Consider the following 21,495-nt stretch of genomic DNA (forward strand, 5'->3'; position numbering starts at 1 on the left):
AAACAGTTCCAAAAGACACAGACAGCAACTGCAAGGATTGGAGCAAGAGGCAAAGACACTGCTGTCACCAACTGAGGGAAGAGATGGGTAGGCGCCAAAGCAAGATTTCATTCAACAACCTAAAAAGCAATATGGTAACACCAGAACACAGTGGTCACAGAACAGGAAGACTTGAATATCCTAACCCAGAATAAGCAGAAGAAATTGATTTAAAATGTAACATTAGGAGGATGATGGAGACCTTTAAAGAGGAAATAAAAAATTCCCTTAAGAAATGGAAGAAAAGATGAACAAAAATGGGAAGAAATCAATAAATCTCTTAAAGAGACCCAAAGAAACCAAGAAAAATCAATCAAATAGGTGAAGAAAACAGTTCAATATTTGAAAACTGAAATACAGGCAATAAATAAAACACAAACTGAGTGAATTCTGGAAATGGAAAATCTGGGTAAACAAACAGGAACTACAAGTATAACCAACAGAATACAAGAGATGGAAGAGAGAATCTCAGATGTTGAAGATACTATAGAGAAAATAGATTCATGAGTCAAAAAATGTTAAAACCAACAAATTATGAACATAAAACATACAGGAAATCTATGACACCATGAAAAGACCAAACCTAAGAATAATAGGGATAGAAGAAGCAGAAAAGCTCCAGAAAAGGCACAGAAAATAAATTCAACAAAATCGTAGAAGAAAACTTTCCCAACCTAAAGAAGGATATCCCTACGAAGGTACAAGAAGCTTACAGAACACCAAATAGACTGGACCAAAAAAAAGTCCCCTTGCCATATAATAATCAAAATACAAAACATACCAAATAAAGAAAGAATATTAAGAACTACAAAGGAAAAAGGCCAAGTAACATATAAAGACAGACCTATCAGAATGACAATGAACTTCTCAGTAGAAACCAAGAAAGCCAGAAGGTTCTGGACAGATGTTCTGCAGACATTAAGAGACCATGGATGCAAGCCCAGACTACTATTCCCAGCAAGTTTTCCAATCACCATCAATGGATAAAACAAGATATTCTATGACAAAACCAGATTTAAGGAATACATATCCACAGATTCAGCCCTACAGAAAGTACTAGAAGGAAAACACCAACCCAAGGAAGCTAACTACACACACAAAAACAGAGGCAACAGATATCCTCCCACCAGCAAACCTCAAAGAAGGGAAACACATAAACACTACCACCAAAAAATAACAGAAATTAACAATCACTGATCATTAATATCTCTTAATATCAATGAACTCAATTCACCTATAAAAAAAGACACAGGTTAAGAGAATAGATGCATAAGCAGGATCCATCCTTCTGCTGGATTCAAGAAACACACCTCAACCTCAAAGACAGACATTATTTCAGAGTAAAGGGTTGGGAAAAGATTTTTCCAATCAAATGGACCTAAGAAACAAGTGGGTACAGCTATCCTATTATCCAACAAAACAGACTTCAAACTAAAATCAAGCAGAAGAGATGGAGAAGGACACTTCATACTCATCACAGGAAAAAATCCATCAAGATAAAGTCTCAATCCTGAACATCTATGCCCCAAATGCAAGAACATCCACATATATAAAGGAAACATTACTAAAGCTTAAATCACAACCAAACCCCACACACTCTAATAGTAGGAGACTTCAACACCCCAGTCTCTCCAAAGGACAGGCAACCAGACAGAAACTTAACATAGAAATATGAGAATTAACAGATGCTATGACTCAAATGGACTTAACAGACATCTATAGAATATTTCACCCAAACATAGAAGAATATACCTCTTTTCAGCACCTCATGGAACCTTCTCTAAAATTAACCACATACTTGGTAGCAAAGCAAACCTCCACAGATACAAAAAAAATTGAAGTAACCCTGTGTCTTATTGGATCACCATGGTTTAACATTAGAATTTAACAACAACACTAATTGCAGAAATCCTACAAACTCATCAAAATTGAACAGTACTCAACTGAAACATGCCTGGGTCAAGGAAGAAATAAAGAATGAAATTAAAGTCTTCCTAGAAGTCAACTAAAATGAAGGCCCAGCATACCTAAACCTGTGACCCTATGAAAGCAGTGCTAAGAGGAAAGTTCATAGCACTAAGTGCCTACATGAAGAAAGTGGAGAAATCTTACACTAGTAACTTAACAGCACACCTGAAAGCTCTAGAACAACAGGAAATAATCTAATTGAGGGCTGCAATCAGTAAAATAGAAACAAAGAAAATAATACAAATAATCAATGAAACAAAGAGCTGATTCTTTGAAAAATCAACAAGACAAACCCTTACCCAAATTAATCAAAATGCAGATAGAGAATATCCAAATTAACAAAATCAGAAATGACAAGAAGGACATAATAGCAGACACCGAGGAAATTTAGAGAATCATTAGGTCATACTACAAAAACCTGTACTCCACAAAACTGGAAAATGTAAAAGTAATGGACAGTTTTGTGGCTAGGTACTACATACCAAAATTAAATCCAGACAAGATGAACAATTTAAATAGACCTATAACCTTCAAGGAACTAGAAGCAGTCAAAAAAAAGTCTCTCAACCAAAAAAAAAAAAAAAATCCCAGGGAAAGATGGTTTCAGTGCAGAATTCTACCAGGACTTGAAAGAAAAGCTAACACCTATACTCCTCAAATTGTTCCACTAATAGAAACAGAACATTACCAAACTCTATGAGGCTACCGTTGCCCTGATACCAAAGCCACACAAAGACTCAACCAAGAAAGAGAATTGCAGACCAATCTCATGAACACTGATGCAAAAATACTCAATAAAATACTGGCAAACCAAATCAAGAACACATCAAAAAAATTATCCACCATGATCAAATCAGCTTCATCCCAGAAATGCAGGGATGGTTCAACATATGAAAATCTATCAATGCAATCCACCATATAAATAAATGAACAGAAAGAAACCTTATGATCCTTTTATTAGATGCTCTAAAAGCATTGAACAAAATCCAACACTCCTTCATAATAAAGATCTTGGAGAGATGAGGGATAGAAGAAACATATCTAAACATAATAATAGCAATATACAGCAAACTGACAGCCAACAGCAAATTAAATGTAGAGAAACCCAAAAGAATTCCACTAAAATCAGGAAATCCACCCTCTACATTCTATTCAGCATAGATCTTGAAGTTTTAGCTAGAGCAATAAGACAATAAAAGGAGATCAAGGGGATACAAATTAGAAAGGAAGATGTCAATCTTTCATTATTTGCTACAATATGATAGTATACAAAAGTGACCCAAAAAAACTCTATCAGGTAACTCCTACAGTTGAAAAATACCTTCAATATTGTTACAGGATACAAGATCAACTCAAAAACATCAGTAATCATTTTATTATTTTTCTTTTTTATGGTTTTTTTTATATATTTAAAAATTTCCATCTCCTCCCCTCCTCCTCCCCCTTCCCTCCCATGCCCTCCACCCATACCCCCCCTCCCTCCCTCTTCAGGCCAAGGAGCCATCAGGGTTCCCTACTCTATGTTAAGACCAAGGTCCTCCCAACTCCCCCCAGGTCCAGGAAGGTGATCAACCAAGCTGAGAAGGCTCCCACAGAGCCTGTCCATGCAGAAGAATCAAAGCCCAGTGCCTTTGTCCTTGGCTTCTCAGTCAGCCTCCACCGTCGGCCACATTCAGAGAGTCCGGTTTGGTCACATGTTCCATCAGTCCCATTCCAACTGGAGTTGGTGATCTCCCGTTAGATCTGTCCCACCATCTCCATGGGTGAACGCACCCCTCACGGTCCTGACTTTCTTTCTCATGTTCTCTCTCCTTCTGCTCCTCATCAGGACCTTGGGAGCTCAGTCCAGTGCTCCAATGTGGGGCTCAGTCATTTTCTTCATCTATCACCAGGTGGGGGTTCTATGGTGATATGCAAGAAATTCATCAGTATGGCTATAGGAACTGGCCTTATCAGGCTCCCTCTCCTCAGCTGCTCAAGGAACTAGCTGGGGGCATCTCCCTGAAAACCTGGGAATGGGTGAGAGATAGAATCACATGCACTGAGAGCCCACAAAGTAACCTGAGAGAGAGGGGTTCTGTGATGCTCTAGGAGCAGAGGATGACACCAGAAGAGGAATCATTGTACTAATTACACTGAGCACCAGAGTGACCATCAGTTACTACTGTATTAAAAAATGTGCTTGAGAGAAACTACTGTCTTTGGTGTTCTCTCTCTCTCTCTCTCTCTCTCTCTCTCTCTCTCTCTCTCTCTCTCTCTCTCTCGTTTGTTTATATGCTTTTGGGAGACTAATTTGTGTGAACTAAATTCTTTCCTTTCTTTCACATGGGAAAAAGTTTAAAAGAAAGTGTCACCAAACCTAATCAACTGATCGGAGGACAAGTTAATGCTTGACTGTAAATCTCTAATCTATGTTAGAAAATAAAACAACAAATAATCCCTGGAAACCCGGGAACCCCTCTAGAGTCAAGTCTCTTGACCACCCTCAGATGGCTCCCTTAATTAAGATATATGCTTCCCTGCTCCCATGTCCACCCTTCCTATATCCCAAGCATCCCCTTTCCCCAAGCTCTCCCCATCCTCCCCTTCACGCTTTTCTCTCCCCATCTCCCCAGTAATCATTTTATATACAAATGATAAAGCAGCTGAAAAAGAAATCAGAGAAACATCACCATCCACAACAGACACAAATAACACAAATATCTTGGGGTAACACTAACCAAAGAAGTGAAAGACCTGTTCAACAAGAACTTTAAGTTTTTGAAGAAAGATTATGAAGATACCAGAAAAATTTCCCATGCTCTTGGATAGGTAGGATCAACATAATAAAAATGGTCATCCTACCAAAAGCAATCTATAGATTCAGTACAATCCCCATCAAAATCCCAACACAAGTCTTCACAGACCTTAAAAGAACAATACTCAACTTCATATGGAAGAACAAAAAACTCAGAATAGCCAAAACAATCCTGTACAATAAAGAAACTTCCAGAGGGATCGCCATCCCTGACATCAAGCTCAATTACAGAGCAACAGTAATGAAAATAGCTTGGTACTGGCATAAAAGCAGGCAGGTTGACAAATGGAATCAAATTGAAGACCTAGATATTAATCCACACACCTATGAACATCTGATTTTTGAAAAAGGTGCTAACATTATACAATTGAAAAAAGAAAGTATCTCCAATAAATGATGCTGGTATAACTGGATGTCAACATGTAGAAGAATGAAAATAGATTATAGATTCATACCTATCCCCATGCACAAAACTCAAGTCCAAAAGGATTAAAGACCTCAACATAAATCCAACAACACAGAACTTCATAGAAGAGAAAGTGGGAAGTAGCCTTCAATGAATGGGCACCAGAGACTGCGTATTAAATACAAGACCAGTAGTACAGATACTGAGAGTAACAATAAATAAATGGGACCTCCTGAAACTGAGAAGCTTCTGTAAAGCAAAGGACACAGTCAATAGGACAGAAAGGAAGCCTAATAAATGGGAAAAGCTCTTCTCCAACCTCACATCAGACAGAGAACTGATCTCCAAAATACATAAAGAACTCAAGAAATTAGACATTAAAATTCTAAATAATCCAATTAGAAAATGGGGTACATTGTCTAAACATAGAACTCTCAGAAGATGAATCTCAAATGGCTAAAAGACACTTGAGGAAATGTTTAACATCCTTAGCTGATGATGGAACTTATAAAATAATCGCATACTAGTTCAGAATTACTTATAATAAAGTACTTATTTATTTAGGGGAGACTCGCAGATCACTGTCCTAGATCACAGTCCTCTGCTCAAATGGGGAACAGGAAAAGGAAAAGATTGCCGGGCATAAATTGGGAACATGGGGGTGGGGTGGGATGGGGGCAAGGGGAGATGGGGAGAGAAAAGTGTGAAGGGGAGGATGGGGAAAGCTTGGGGGAAGGGGATGCTTGGGATATAGGAAGCGTGGACATGGGAGCAGGGAACTATATATCTTAATTAAGGGAGCCATCTGAGGGTTGTCAAGAGACTTGACTCTAGAGGGGTTCCCAGGGGTCCAGGGAGATGCCCCCAGCTAGTTCCTTGGGCAGCTGCAGAGAAGGAGCCGAAAAAGGCCAGATCCTGTAACCATACTCATGAATATCTTGCATATCACCATAGAACCTTCACCTGGCGACGGATGGAGATAGAGACAGAGCCCCACACTGGATCACCGGACTGAGCTCCCAAGGTCCTGATGAGGAGCAGAAGGAAAGAGATCATGAGAAAGAAAGTCAGAACCGTGAGGGATGCGTTCACCCACTGAGACGGCGGGACAGAACTAACGGGAGATCACCAAGTCCAGTTGGAATGGGACTGATGGAACATCCGACCAAACTGGACTCTCTGAAAGTGGCTGATGGTGGAGGCTGACTGAGAAGCCAAGAACAATGGCGAGGGGCTTGGTCTCTACGACAAGGACGGGCTCTGTGTGAGCCTTGTCAGTTTGGTTGCTCACCTTCGTGGACCTGGAGGGAGTTGGGAGGACCTTGGACTCAACATAGTGTAGAGAACCCTGATGGCTCTTTGGCCTGGAGAGGGAGGGAGTGGGGGTATGGGTGGAGGGGAGGGGAGGGAAGGGAGAGAAGGAGGGGAGGAGATGGCAATTTTTAATAAAAAAATAAACTGAAAAAAAACAAAAAAAAATAATCAAATGAGGTAAAGGGAACAATAGCAAATTTTTAAAAAGGATAAAAAAACATTATTTCTTGAATTTAGAGGATAACCATGGTCCAACTCCAAAGCCATCTCTTAATTTTAGAAATGTATACATGTGCATATAATCAAATTTTATCATGCAGATGATATAGCATCATAAGTCAATTTTCTCTTTGCTTGTTGATTCTTTCTGGATAAGTATCTTTTCATCTTTAGGCATCTAGATGTCCAAGAAAGGTCTCTCGTCTCTTTGAAGATGAGGATTTTCCTGCAAAGACAAGAACAGATCCCTGCCCCAACCCTTATGAGGTTGGAATGGTTGTCACCTCTGTGGAAGAGCTGTCATTTCTCTTTCTCAAGAAGTTTCTCTTTCTCAAACTGAATCTTTATTAATTTTGATGGTATCCACAACTTTTCTTCTCCTGTGGAAACAAGAGTGAAGCCCTTTCCCCAACACAGCACATCTCCTGGTTTCCATTGTGAGGTCAGCACATCCTTGAAATACACTGGCTGATTTAATTCAGAATGGCTTTTTTTCTGCTATCCAATGTCTCTCTGCTGCTGTTGTTCCTCTCTCATTAGAGTTAAGAAAATTCATGGTTAATAAAGCATTATGCAATTGATTTCTGGGGTATTTTCAATCCCTTCATGTGTACTTAGGATAACCTTTATAGTTCGATTTGATCTTTCTATAACTGCTTGACCTGTAGGATTGTTTTGTAACCTGCAATATGCTTTATATTATAATAAACAAAAACTTTTATTTTCTTGGACACATATGCTTGACCATTGTCTGCCTTTATTTGTGCAGGTATACCCATGATGGCCATACTTCTAATAAATGTGTGATTACTGAATCAGCCTTTTCTGAGCTCAAGGCAGTTGACCACTGGAAACCTGAATAAGTATCAATGGTGTGGTGTACATATTTTAATTTTCCAAATTCTTTAAAGTGGAACACATTCATCTGCCAAATTTCATTCCTTTGAGTACCTTTTGAGTTACTCCCTGCAGGTAACACTGTTTGGTTATAGAAAGAACAAGTAGGACATCTCTTTATAATCTCCTTAGCTTGTTGCCATGTAATAGAAAACTCTTTCCTTAAACCTTTGCTATTGATATGATGTTTCGTAGAAAATTCTGAGACATAGTTTCAATCAAAAATTGATCAATTTCTGCATTACCCTGAGATAGAGGACCTGCCAGACCTTTATGGGATGGATGTGTGTTATGTATATGGGACAAAGCCTATTCCTGATTATATCTTGAACCTGAATGAATAATGATGTCAATTCTGTATCATTTGGTATAAGTTCAGTGGTTTTTAATATGCAAAACAACTTTTCTGCATATTGTGAATCAGTAACTATATTAAGAGGTTCTTTAAAATTGCTTAATACCTTGAAACTAGCATATAACTCTGTCGTCTTTTGGACAGAATTATAAGGAATTTGTTCCACCTTACTTAATTCTTCTGATTTGTAACCTGCTTTTCCTGATTTATTTGCATCAGTATAAAATGTATGGTCTCCAGTTATTGGTGCATCATGTACAATTTGGGGAAGAATTCAAATAGTTCTCTTTATAAGGTTAATTCTATCACTTTTAAGATAATTGCTACTAATTTCTCTCAAAAAATAGCACAAGTTCTCTGCCATGGTTCATTGTTTTCCCATAATTTTTTAATTTCATCAGCAGTAAAAGGAACTTTAATCTCTGCTGAATCTATCCCTGCTAGTTGATGAAGTCTCTGCATGAACTGGGAAGAGGAACAGGAAGCAAGAGTGTGAGTGTACACTTTATAGCTGCATTTATAGTAAAGGAGATCACACCCAAGTAGGCTGGTATCTTAAAGGCAATTGACCAAAGAGCTCCCACAGCAATCAGCCATTAGGGAAATGCAAATCAAAATGACCACAAGATACCATGTTAAGTCTGTCAGGATGGCTAAGATAAAAAACATCAATGATAGCTTATACTAGAGAGGATGCAGAGTAAGGGAAACACTGCTCCATTGCTGGTGGGAATGCAAATGTGTACAACCACTCTGGAAATCTGTATGAAAATCTGTATGAAAATCATTCAGAAAACTGGGAATCAACCTACCTCAGGATCTAGAAATACCACTCTTGGTCATAAATCCAAAGGATGCTCAATCATATTACAGGGACATTTGTTCAACTATGTTCATAGCAGCATTATTTGTAATAGCTAGAACCCGGACACAACCTAGATACCCTTCAATTGAAAAACAGATAAAGAAAATGTGGCAATTTACACAATGAAGTACTACTCAATGGCAAAAACCCCAAAACAATGACATCTTGAAATTGCATGCAAGTGGATGAAACTTAAGAAAATGAACAAAACATTCTGAGTATGTTAACCCAGACCCAGAAAGATGAGCATGGCATGTGCTCATTCATAAGTGGATACTAGCTGTAAGAAAAGGATAACAAGTCTATAGTCCATGACCCCAGAGAAGCTAAGCAACAAAGAGAATACTAAGGGAAACATATATAGATCCCCCCTGAGAAGAGGAAATAGACAAGATCTCCTGAGAAATTGAGAACATTGGGGTGGGGGGAGAAGAGCAGGCAGAAAGGGAAAGAGGAGGGGATAAGTGGAGTGGGGAAGAGAGCTTGAGGGGAAAGGATAGTCAAGATGAGGAAAGGACAGAGATAGAGAGAAAGGAAAGAAATATCTTGATTGAGAGGGCTATTATGGGGATAGCAAGAAACCTGGCACTAAAGAAATTCCCAGGAATCCAAAAGGATGACCCCAGCTAAGACCCTAAGCAATAGTGGAGAGGGTACCCAAACTGGCTTTGCCCTGTAGTCAGATTGATGACTATCTTAAATGTTACCATAGAACCTTCATTCAGCAATTTATAGAAATAGAGGCAGAGATCCACAGCTGAGCACTTAGCTAAGCTCCCAAAGTCCAGTCAAAGAGTGGGAGGAGTAAGAATATGAGCAAAGAGGTCAAGACCATAATGGAGATACTGGTACTCACTTAAATAGCTTACCTGAGCTAATAGAAGGTCACCAACTTCAGCAAGACAGGAAAGGAACCAACATAGGACCAAACTAGGCCCATGGAATGTGGGTGACAGTTTTATAGTTGAGGCAGATGACTGAGCCAGTGGAAGTGGTACCAGGATTTATCCCTACTGCTTGTACTGACTTTTTGGAACGCATTATCTTTGGAGGGATAACTTGCTTATCCTAGATATAGTAGGGATGGCCTTGGTCCTTCCTCAAAACAATGTGCCTTACTCTCTCTGAGGAGTGGATGAGAGGTAGTGTTGGGGAAAAGGTGGAGGGGATGGGAGGAGGGCAGGTAGTGGGAACTGGGATTATATGTAAAATAAAAAATTTATTTTTTAAAAAAGAAAAAAATGCACAATCATCTTGATAGAGGTAGAAAAAGCATGTAACAAAATTGACTGTGTATTAATATTTAAAATACTCAGAGAAATAGAAACAAAAGGGAAATTCCTCAGCAATGAAAAAAAAATTAGAATGATTGCAACTAAACATTTCATGTAACTGGTAACCTGGCTGCCAAGCTTAAGGGTAAGGCAAGGCCAACACTATCCTCTCACTATTTAACCTTTTGCTGAGGGATAGTGTAGTGAAGCTCAAAGAATTAACAAAATAATGCCACAGATTACAAAGGAAGACTTATTTTTCTCATTTTTCTCTTTGTGAGGAGTCATTGATTTACTTAGTTTCAAAGACCGTAAAAGACAGAATGTAAAACCAATAAAATAATCCAGTAAGATGTATGATACAAGCTTAAAACATAAAAAAAAATCATGTGTATACCAAAAACTATGCAATAAATAAAATAAAATTTTGAAAAACTGATTTCCTTTATAAAAACATAAAATACAAGATACATAAAAACAAACTTGAGGAAGGATGCACATGACCTGAACATTGTACAATAACAACTTCAAAGCCGCTGTATCGAACACAAGATCATAGAAGCCAATGGAAGAAGCAGCAATTGTTTCCTGAATTGCAGAAGCCAATTCTCACCAATTGATGAAATCGCAACCAACATCGCAGCAGGTTTTTTTTTGCGGAGAAATTGGCAAACTGATTCTAATTTATATGGAAATGTAAAAGAGCTGCACTATATAATCCTGAAAATGAATGCATTTGCAGGAGAAACTTCATCCTAACTTTGTACATTTGTGCTGTAATTAAACCGCAACATCTGCGTCAGTCAGAGAGAGTCTTCCGGGAGTGCCTGAAGTTAAGAAAATGCATACAGAAGGCTGGTGTAGAAACATGCTGCAAAGTAAATAGAAAAATAATGAAGAAGTGTCTCTAGGTGACCCTAGGCTTGGTAATGACAATTTGGATACACCAAAAGTTCAATCCACAGAAGAAAGTATTCTTGAAGGAAGAACTTCATGAAACTTAAAAAAAAGAGTGGCAAAAGGCACAGTTAGAACAAGAAGATGATCCAAGCAGCTGCAGAGACTGCTCAACAATTAAGATCACTCACTGCTCCTGCAGAGGACCTGGGTTTGGTTCCCAGCACCCAAATGGTAGCTCACAACTGTCATTAATTTCTACTACAGGAGATAAAGTCCCCTCTTCTGGGCTCCTTGGACACCAGGCACATACACATAGGCAAAACACACATATACATAAAATACAAATTAATAAATATGCATAATGTTAAAATTAACCACAAAGTTGAATATATACGGGTATCTTTGGGGTACACACGTCTGTTAAAAGACTGACATCCAAATTATTTCTAAATACCCTAAAGCTCTACAATAGGAAAATAACAAGTAAGTTTCAAACAAAGTGACAAGTAATCTGCATGCAGATCCAACCAAACAAGGTACACACGGGGCAAGCAGTCATATAAATGTGCAGCATGATATGACATTAGGAGACTGTACCTTAAAATTATAATTAAACTCACTAACTACATATTAGAATGGCAAAGCCCTAAAGCTCTATCACCAAATGCTGGCCTAGAAAAACAGGGAATTCTCATTCACTGCTGATGGTAATGTAAGATGGTAAGCTACTTTACAGAACATTTGGAATTTTCTTATATCATCAATCATACTTGACCATACTATCTAACAAGTGACATTCCTTGGGATCTACTCAAAGGAATTAAAAATCTTGTGTGTGTCCATATCTAAGCACACACACAGATTTTTACAGCAGCTTTATTCATAGCTGACAAATGTATGTGGATGCTGAATGCCTCTCAGATGGGAAATGGTGTGCTGTCTGGGCTACACATATTCAAGAGACTGTATGTTTCAGCAACGGAAAGGATTCATGGTCTTCAAGAAAATGGAGAACTTTTAAATGCGTGTTGCTAAGTGAAAGAAGCCATTCTGCTCTGTCATTTGATTTTAGTTATAAGGCTTTTTGGAAAAGATAAAATCACGGAGCCAGAAAACAGGCGCAGTGTCTTCAAGGAACTTCCAGGAGGGGAAGAAGGGATGAACAGTGGAGCACAGAGGACCTCAGGAAAGGATTTTGTATGGTACTGTCCTGTGGATACGTGGCCTTTTCTACATGTCTATCATAACCCGAGAATGTATAATGGAAGAGTGAACTCTAACATAAAATATAGACTTTAGATCACTATGCACCGATCCTGACAGCACAACAAATATATCACACAGATGGGGTCACTAAGAGTGTCATTGTTATAGAGGTTGGTGTATGGGAAGTATTTGGAAGTCATTTTCTCTATCCACTAAAACCTCTCTAAAATTACACTGTATTAAAGAAAACAAATGTATTATTGTCATGGTGAGTTACTAAAAACAGGCTAATCATGTAAGTTGTTAAACGAAGATTTAGAAATTTGAAAGTAGCATGTACTGTCACAATAGTGACAGGAGTAAAGCTAAATCCATTGGCGGTGATAGTGAAGGCAAGAAATCCAGGATAACTACCGTTTCCATGTAATTCAGTATCATAATTATGCTTCTGATACAGTTGACGCTAAGTCTATAGCATAAATGCTCCCTTAATTTAAAAACGCCTATTCCAGTATCAAAATTAAGATTATCTGAAGATAATAGAATACGTGTACTGCAAAGGACTTTTCATAAATCTGACTCAATAATGCAGCAGCACTCCATTTACACAGAAGGAAGTTACGGTTTGATATAAAAAGATATTTATTCAGAAAGTTACAGTTAAAATGTAGACCTAGATTTATATCTTTCTTTAGAAAACAAATGGAATATTAGGAATCAACCTATAGGGAGAGGTTTTGATTACACCAGAGATATCAAGTGTCAGCAGCAGTGGAGAAGATAGAGTGAGCAATAGTAATGAACTCCCATGTCTTGGAATATGGAATGAGAATGCTGGCTTGATACAATGATGCCCATACTATAACAGAATTAATTCCTGATATATGAAAGCAGTGGTATTTTTCAAAGCTTATTGGCATCACAGGTCAATACTGATACTTCCCTTCTAATACACATTTTTCTGTCCCTTTAGGGACAGACTCTCACTTGTCTTACACAAGACATTGCTTTATTCCCCTAGACGTTCCAGATTTCCTAGTAGTCTGCATTCTTATGTGGACAGATTTTGACCAATACATAAATTCAGCTTGTGTGTTAAACTTCTGAGAAGCAGTGTGGAATGTGTCTTGGGCCATGGGATGCATGGCTAGAGTGAGCTAGCATTGACTGTCACAAGAACGGACTAATCCACATTAGCAGATGGCTTGGTGACAAGTCAAAAGGAACGTGAGACCTTGTGTAACCTTGCAATGCAGAAGTATCTCTGCTTCCCTTGGCCACCCCTGAAACATGACTTAATATGAGAGAGACAAATCTTTCACCTCGTTCAAATTGTCTTCCTTTAATGTCTGTTAAAGTAGGCAAAACAGTCTGAATAATAACTCCACTAATAATAATTCCAGCTTAGTATTGGCACCTTTGTATATTTATTGTCCATAAATATTTATTATGGACACTAATTTATAAAAGTATATTAATTTCTTTTTATGAAGATGATCAAGATAGCTATTTTGAATCAGTAAAAATAATATAATTTGCCAATTTTTACACCAGGACAATAAATTGCAATTTATTTATTACTGGTCTTCTAATCTAATGGAAATGGTGGCCATTAACTAATACTGCAGAGGGATTCAATATTGAATTTCATAGGCACTGTCTACAGGGTGAAGAGCACATTACTATTGCTATTTATTTTAAGATTGGATGAGTATCAGTAGAACTTATTCTTGGCCAAATTCAACAGATTTTCCTTTCCTTTCAACAAATTCTGGAAACTATTCCAGTACCTAACAGCAATTTATTCAACGGAACAGTAGGAAATGTCATGTTCTAATGTAGCCTCAACAGAGGCTGGGGTAAGAAGAGGTAATTAGTGAGTTTGAGATGAATCTATTGAACACAAATACTTTTTTAAGTTGAGAATTTCATACCTATCTTGATTTCTTCCCCTCCAGTTCCTCCTCTAATCCCTCCTCTTCCCAAAGAAAATTATTTATTTCTTTATCTGTGCGTATCTCTCTCTTGTTTTTTTTTTTGTTTTTAATATACCAAATCCACTTAGTGATGAGTCTTTGTGTGTGGGCGAAGAGTAATTTACTGGCTCATAGGTAGCATTTGGTGGGGGACTACATCTTCAAATAATTCCTCTACCTTACCCAGGAGCCATCAATTGCTAACAGCTTCTCAGATAGAATTGGTGATCCCTAAGTTCTTCTCTCCCCTATCCATGCTAGAGTTTTGGCTGGCTTGATCTTGTTCATGTCCTGTGTATGCAGTCACAGTCCCTATGAGAGCATGTGTCTAATGGTACTGTCAAGTAGAGTAAATGTTTCATTGCAGATGTCCGCTACTGTTGGCCCTTACACTAGTTCCACCTTCTCTCTTGTGCAATGATCCCTGAGCCGCAGGGATGTGTTGTAGATGCCCTGCAAGCACCACTAACTCTACTTGCTATGCTGACCTATTGTAGGGTCTGATAATGTGTTACTATCTACTGCAAAAAGAAGCTTCTCTGATTAGGGTTGAGAAATAAACTAATCTATGTGTATAAAAATGAGAATTTAGGGAACTGTTTAATCCTATGGACATTTATCAGAGGGATAGTATTAGGTTTTCCTCTAGAGCCTATATCCTAGCTGGTCAAGAGTGTTTGGCTCAGTTGACAATACCCACCATGAGTTTCACCTCATGTAGCAGGCTTTAAAGCCAACAAGACAGTGATTTATTGTACCAGTGAACATGCACCAGTGAGTCTATTTTTCCAGATCACTGACCAATACTGTTTTCCAACTTCACAGCTAGGTAAGATTATTGATAGAACCTTTCACAGAACCTTCTGGCATCAGTAGTGATGATGTTTCTAGATGAGCACGTGATTGGTCTTTTCATATTCTACGTCTTAAGTAATGAGGTCTTCAGTAATAAGGTCTACCATCAAGTTATGGAGGCTAACCAAGAGTAATGACAATAGTTTGTAATGTTCATAAGTCTATGGGACCCCATTGATCAACAACATGAAAAAATACCGTAAACTTGACATTTTACTTGATAGTAAATGCTGTCTGGCAGATGCACCCCCATAATAGAGTAATTCCACTTAAACTTCCTATATATACATACATACACCACACACACGCAGCACATACAGTGCGTGCGCACACACACACACATCTGTATGCACATGTGACACACATGTGCATGTGGTTATGTTTTGGGAAGCTTCCACAATAGTAGGTTTCCACAAGGCGTTTCTCAGGGTCTTTAGTGTTAGTTATCCATCTGCGTACTCCATCCTCTACCCTGCTCTCCTACTTCCACCCCAATTAACCCTTCTTGTCTCATTATTCCCTTCCCTACCTTCTTATCTGCAGTCTATTCTCTTTCCTTGAAATCGCCCACCTCCTTGGCTTCTTACTGATTTCCCGACTTCTATGTGGACTCAAACTCCCATTACAGGAGGACTATTATTACAACTCCAATTACAGGATAATCAGCTTGACATCGCCCCAGACCCCACTTCAAGAAGAGGTTTTGGTTTCTCTGGGGATCATGCCAACTCTGACCAGGACTGTTTATTTCCCTTCAGTTTCTGTTGGCTTGCTCCCCACATAGAGGCTGAGCGTTTTGCATTTAATTCAGCTACTCTCCGCATGGAGTACTTGCTGGGGTTAAATAATGAGCATGTCCTCATTGTCTTAAATGGTGAACACTAAGGAAACTTGTGTAAAAATTTGATAAATACTTGCAATGCTTTTGAATCATGTACCAAATAGGTCACCAACTAGGAATTTAATTTTCCTCTAGTTAATTAATGTGCCTTTGAATTATTTGGATTCATATGCATTCAAATCATTTATTGGATGTTTCAATTAGCTAGTTAAGATTTCCATGTCTTATTTATTTAACATTTTATCCCAAGGTGAAAAGAAACAGGAGCTAATCAAAATGTTATTTGAAGTTTCGCTGTTTAGACCTCCCAGTTTAAATAAATGTGTTAAATGATTAAGAACTCTGGACTAACAGATTAATTAAAATATTTCCTACTGAATATTTCCATCCATGATCACTGGATTTGAATTCTTAAAGTTAAAGAGGTTTTAGCCACAAGTGTGAACACTCCTGTGGGTGCATGACTGTGAGCATCTTTAAGTGTGCATGTGTGTACATGTATGAATCCATGTGTATATGTATATGCTTGTGTATGTGCATACATGTGTGTAGTGTGTGCATGTGTGTACATGTATATGTGTGTAATTTCATGTATGTGTGTATATTTGTATATATGTGTGTATGTGTATATGAGTATGTTTATGTATATGTGTGTATGTGCATGCATGCTTGTTTATGTGTGATCATCCATGCATGTGTGTATGTACATACATGTGTTTCTTTGTGCATATGTGTGTGATTATATGTATGTAAATGTGTGAGTATGTAGCTATATATTTCTGTGTGTGTGTAAGTATATGAATGTCCGTCGCATATGTATATGATTGTGTGTGTGTGTGTGTATGTGTGTGTGTGTGTGTGTGTATTTGTGTGGACATGTGCATGTGAAATCCAAATTGATTCTTTCACTCAGTATAGATCATCTGTCACCTTTATTTCTCAGCCTCAGCTTCGTGAGAAATTGATGTGTCCACTCTGTTTCCTTGCTTTCACTAATTCCAAATCAGTGTCATGTGTTGAAGCACTATATACAGGACCAAGCATATGACATTCCCCCCCTACACTGAAGACATTAAATTATATGCTTGCAACCTGTAGGCAAGTCAATATTATTGAATAATTTAGAAGTATATGTAGTGAGAAATAATCAGTCACTGAACTGAAAAGAATACATAGTGGTAAAGTGGATGTTGGAGACAGTAGAAAGTGGGGCATGCTGAGTCCTACGTTGTAGACAGAGGTTGTTCATTTCCAGCCACCCAGACCCAAAACAATCACACAGAAACTATATTAATTGCAACACTGCCTGGCCAATAGCTTAGACTTCTCATGAACTAACTCTTATATCCTTAATTAACCCATTACTATTATTTTATGTCTTATCACTAGACTTGTGGTTTATCTGTAAGGTTCCAGGACATCTGTCTCCTTTGGCAGCTACATGGCATCTCACTGAGTCCAACTTCTTTCTCCCAGCATTCAGTTTAGTTTTTCTGCCTAGCTTGTTCTGCCCTGCCAACAGGCCAAAGCAGCTTCTTTGTTAACAAATGATAATAAAACATATTCACAGCATACAGAAGGGAATCCCACATAACCTCTCCTTTTCTGTCTAATTAAAAAGGAAGGTTTTAACTTTAACAGAGCAAGATTAACATAACAGTTATCAAACAAGAATTATAGTTACAATATTTAGTCCACTTAAATTTGGCAAATTAAGGAAAATACTCTATCATCTATCTTTGTGAGTCTAAAATTTTATATCCAACTTATCTTTTACAATTATAACTACCTTTCTTCAACTCTGCCAAAGACTCCAAAAAGATAGAATATCCCTAAGTAAACAGGGAGTGCATTGTAAGCAACTTCTAAAACTCTAGAATTGACAGAGTCATCTTGGTACCTGGACAGTCACATTAAGTTCCTCTGTAAAATTGGGGAATCCATCTTCAGCCTACAGGTCCACAGTATCTGGCAGGAAATTTGAAAGACTGTCTCATCTCTATTGAAAGTTTGTCAGTCACTTTCTTTTGTATCATGCAGAATGTCTGGCAGACTTTTTATGAAATAGGAACCCTAAAGAACCATCCCATCTTTGGAAAGTTCAGCAATCACTTTTCTGTGGGTCCTGCATGTCCAGTTCATACAGAATACCATCAAGAAGTACAGGCAAGAGCAGTTTCTTTCCCAAATGGCTAACAAACTCCATAAGAAGCTTCTTTGATGCTCATCGTGTTCTTAAAGTAGATTGGTACTGCCAGGAGCAGCTGTGTCTCGTTGTCATAAAAAACCTTAATTCTTAAAACATTTTAAATGCAATATTCTGTTAGTCTTTGAAAGGTTTGAAGAATACCTATGAATCTGAAATATATCTATGGTACATCTAGAAAACCTAACTAACATGACTACAAGCTTGACTATTATAGAAAACTATCTATTAACCTGTATATCTTAACTATACATTACATTTTAAATGAGCTGTATAAATACAATACCTTAATCAAGAGCCAAAAATACATAAAAACAAAATTGGCTTTAAATTTCTATCAATAAATCAAGATCCATACCAATGCAAACCATTCATCTTTCTAGCATATCACCCTCTAATGTAAACACATATTTATAAACAGTCATTTAGGGAATTTGGGCTTTGTTCTCTAGGCTACTTCTTGCTGATTGGGGGTGCTGTTAATCAGGTCTTTCATAGCATATCCTTACCCTATGAAAGGTCCATCTCAGCCAGCAGTCCTGAAACTGTCATGGAAGTTGGATCATCTGGGCCATTGCTTCAGGAGGTCTTGTTTGATCAAACCATATTAGCTGGTAAGGAATCCACAACTTTCTATCTTCTGTGGAAACAAAAGCAGAACCTCTTTTCTGAAGCAACTTATCCTTAGACACAAATTTTGAAGTCAAGATACCTTTAAAATATATATGTTGGTTTAGTTTAGAAACCCATACAATGAAATGTCTCTCTGTACTTAGCTCCTTCACAGTTAAAAATTCAATGAAAACACAATAATATACATAATTCAGACTCTTTGTGTATATTTCTTTTTTATGTGGCTTATTTTCTTACTCTATTACTTTTTTAAAAGTTTAATATTTATTTTATTATCTTTATTCCTTTAATCTATACTGTCTGTACTCTTATAACTGTTTACACTTTCTTTTCTCTTTCTCTCAAGCCTATATACATTTATCCAACACTGTGACCCATTTATATGTCTTTATTGTGTATGTGCCTATAATTATTTTGACAAGGAGAGCTTTTTGTTTCTTCTTTTAAAAGTTGGCTAGGACCAACTCCAAGGCTTTGCCTGTTAGCTATGCCCAGTCCAACATGGCGGAGGCAAGTTCACTGCCTCTGAGAGCATACACATTGTCCCAGTTCCAGGGTCACAGCAGGACCATGTCAACATTAAGCAATTTGTAACATGCTGCTCACAGACCCACTTTAAGTACTTGGCCTCCTGAAAAAGCCAGAGCTGTTTGTGCAAGTAGCACAAACCAATAAGCTGCTGTTTCAAAACTTGGTAGTTTTTTTGGCACTAATACTAAATCAGGAAGACCTCTCTTAAAGGAGTGGCAGTGCCCCTGCTTGCTGCTATCAAACAGAGCTCATCTGAAAAAAAATGCAGTTACCAAGAAGCTGTGTGTGGTACTTGTATGTGTGTGGGTGGCATGTGCATGATTATGCTTGTGATTTTGTTGCACTTATCTCCCTTTGCACCTACCTAAAAAATATTTTCAAGAATATGTCAAGGTCTCAGGACAAATTAGAAAATAATCAGTCACTTATCAAAGTGATAAAAATGTCCAATTCATCTACTAATTCTCTGATTTGACAAAGCTAAAGAAAATCATTTCCAAAGGCCCACAGGATGCAAAACTACATGGGTAAGAGCATACTTTTATTGAATTAACTCATTTCATTAGAAAGACAATATTTTGGGCTTCAGTCAGAATACAAATTAGTCAGTCAATTTCCTCACTTCTGAATAAAAACCACATCAAACACACTGTATTCTTTAAAGCTCTTCTTTTTTTCTTAAAAATATTTTTCAATAATATTTTTATTTATTCTTTGAATATTTTTGGTATCTACAATGCTTAAAAATTCTATTCATGGCCACTATCCCCTCAAACAGCCTCCCTCCAGGACTCTTTCAAACTTTGTTCTCATCTTAGTATAATGTAACTCAGAAAACTGTTCAATTCCTATGTTTAAAATCTAGTTTTAACAGAGCAATATACTTGAGTTCCCATCTGCCTAGGTCAAGAAATCAACATCTTCAACATGGCCCTATATGCCTGTTTATATGTGTTTCTGATTATTTTCCTATGGTCTCAAAGACTGAAATGTAAAACTCACATCTACAAAGCTTAGAAAAAGAAACAAGATTTTGCTGAATGTCTTCACTAACCATTGATAAATTTCACCAATTACAAATGATTTATATGTCTTTGATCAAGCTGCTTACATTAATAGAGTAAGTTAGATCCAACACATCAATGATTGATTTTTGATTGATTGATGTACATACAGGACCTCCTAATGAGTTCTACAACATTTCATCTTAATCAAGTGCCCTGATGGGATGCTTCTAGGTCTAGAATGAGGCTAAAGTATGATTTGATACTAAAGAAAATCATAGGTATCTATACATGCTTCCTTTTGTTCTTCAGAGTCCTCCCTTTCTATCTCTCTCTTCTTTCATTTCTCTCTCTCTCTCTCTCTCTCTCTCTCTCTCTCTCTCTCTCTCTCTCTTTTTCTCTCTCTGTATGTGTGTGCCTAAAACTGTTTCAATAGGACAGTTATCTATGATGATAATGCATCCCTAGATCCCTAGATTTCCTCAGATTTAACAGTGACTTTGATATTTACTAAATGACATTTTTAATTCAAATAAAAGTGATTATTGTAATGTGTTTCATTTGAATGAAAACTCGGAAAATCATTTAAAATATTCTTATTTGTAGTCTTAAAATGTGGGTTTTATTATTTATTACACAAGAGATCTTTAGAAAATTGGCTATGATGAATCTTTTTTCAGCCATCTTGATCATCCTGATGCAGCATTTGGATCGGGCTGCCTGCTCATTGTTCCCAGGCACAGAGGGGGCTCACTGAGCAGTAACACATGTGTAAGTAAAAAGTGTATTTAAATTTCTGTATACCCCAGCTCCACTTTCAGAAAGCAATCACAATCATTCGCCTCTGTTCAAGAGGAGAATAATGATCAGGACATTTTGGTTGAGAAGGGGATTCACATTCAGTGTGTCCACAGAAATACAACTGTGTTTTTCTGCATCTGTGGAATTCTAAAGAGAGAGTAAAGGCAGAAGCAAAAGAGGAGTCATTTTTTTCCTCTCATAAAAGAATATTATATTGGGTAGTCAGAGTCAGAAAAGGACAGACACACAGACAGAGGGAGAGAAGAAAGGACAGATGGAAAAGCAGTACAAGCCACTGTTCTTTGTCGTAAACTCTCTCCAAGAGTATTAAGCAACCAATGGTTTATCTCCAATGAAACACATCACAGCCCCCTCTCTTTATAAAATATCTTCCTTTGAATTTTTTAA

The sequence above is a fragment of the Arvicola amphibius genome, chromosome 8 (assembly GCF_903992535.2).
Source record: "Arvicola amphibius chromosome 8, mArvAmp1.2, whole genome shotgun sequence".
Lineage (NCBI taxonomy): Eukaryota > Metazoa > Chordata > Mammalia > Rodentia > Cricetidae > Arvicola > Arvicola amphibius.